The following is a 2,044-nucleotide window of genomic DNA, read 5'->3' as shown; positions in this document are numbered from 1 at the left end:
GTGGATGTCTGATCATCACCTCAAGCTCAACCTTGACAAGACTGAACTGCTTTTCCTTCCGGGAAAAGATTGTCCCACTCTTGACCTAACAATCAACATTGGCACCTCTGTTGTTTCCCCGACTCAGACTGCAAGGAATCTGGGTGTGACCCTAGATAACAACCTGTCCTTCACTGCAAACATCGCTGCTACAACCCGCTGCTGCAGATACACGCTTTACAACATCAGGAAGATACGTCCCCAGCTGACCTAGAAAGTGACGCAGGTTCTGGTCCAGGCTCTCGTCATCTCACGCCTAGACTACTGCAACTCCCTCCTGGCTGGTCTACCTGCATGTGCCATCTGACCTCTGCAGCTCATCCAGAATGCAGCTGCTCGCCTGGTCTTCAACCTTCCTAAATTCTTCCACATCACGCCGCTCCTCCGCTCCCTTCACTGGATTCCGATAACTGCTAGAATCCACTTCAAGACAATGGTACTTGCGTACCATGCTGCGAATGGATCTGGCCCAGTTCCTACATCCAGGACATGGTTAAACCGTACACCCCAGCACGTGCACTCCGCTCTGCATCAACCAAACGGCTCGCTGCACCATCGCTGCGAAGGGGACCCAAGTTCCCATCAGCAAAAACACGTGGGTTTGCTATCCTGGCTCCAAAATGGTGGAATGAGCTCCCCATTGACATCAGGACAGCAGATAGCTTACACACCTTCCGGCGCAGACTGAAAACTCATCTCTTTCGACTCCACTTCGAGCGATAGAACTATTAACAAAGCACTTATATACTAATAAAGGGCTGGCTTATCGAAAGCCAGTTGAGTAGCACTTGAAATGTTTTTGCTCTATGAAACCTGATGTACTTATATGATTCTGTTTTCTTCAAGTTTGTATTTTGTTGGTCGAACGCACTTATTGTAAGTCGCTTTGGATAAAAGCGTCAGCTAAATGCAATGTAATAATGTAATAAAATGTATTAAGGTTTTTTGAAAAGCAAATGAATTGCTGTAAATGTTGAATAATGCCCATTATGTATGAAAGACGTGGAACATTTTAAAGGTATGGAGTTTCTGCCTGAAGGTACAAATAAGTACACAGGTTTAAAAGGTTTTTATATGCTGAACATTTCTTCCATTTATTTCAAAGGTGATTCTTTCTCTGGAAATATTTAATATTTCTAAATGAATGGAAGGCATGAATGAGATAGCATGCATGTCCTAATTGAGATTAACCTACATTTTGTAAAATAACATTGATGTGGATAAGAAATTGTAAAGTGTAACAGCTTGAAAATTAGAATAAAAAACAGAAAGATAGAGGTTTTGGTTTTATTGTGTTTTTTTCAACACATATAAAAGTGCACAACATTGAGATTACACTGAGTGGATTAGAGCGATTGATAGGATGTGAAATAGTTCCTACAGACGCAAAACTTCCAAACTGAAATTGATTACATAAAAAGGCAGTTAAAGATAAAATAATACCGATAAATATAAAAGAAGGATTATATTACACCAATTACAATTACTCTACACTTGGACTGCTAATAAGAGTTATATAAGTAAAAAAATATCATAGCAGATATGTCTTGGTTTGCAATATGCAAAGTGGAGCATAATAGCAAATCTCCATAGAGGAATAATTAATCAATAGAAATTGCAATTTATATAGTTGTACTAGCTAGAGAGTAGTTGAACATAAACAAACACATTTCAGTAGGCTATAGGTTTTCATCTTATCAATTAGGATGTTTTCTTATAGATTAAATGAATTGCCTCCACCTTCAGCAAAAAACAATGTAGGTATCATTATCCTGAAAATAACAAAAAAGAGCAACAGCAAAAAGAGAAACTTCAGGTAAACAGATGAGGAGCACAAACGGTATGCTATAGGCTACATCATTTTCTATTTATTTTAATCATATACTTCAACGACTTAAAGTAGGTGGCACAATTCCACATGAGCACAGTGCAATAAAAAGTTCTTCTGTTCCCCTTACACGTATGAATACCACATTTATTACCCAAAATAATCCCAATATTGTCC

Source organism: Pseudochaenichthys georgianus, chromosome 19 (genome assembly GCF_902827115.2).
Source record: "Pseudochaenichthys georgianus chromosome 19, fPseGeo1.2, whole genome shotgun sequence".
NCBI classification, from domain to species: domain Eukaryota; kingdom Metazoa; phylum Chordata; class Actinopteri; order Perciformes; family Channichthyidae; genus Pseudochaenichthys; species Pseudochaenichthys georgianus.
This window is presented reverse-complemented; position numbering follows the sequence as displayed.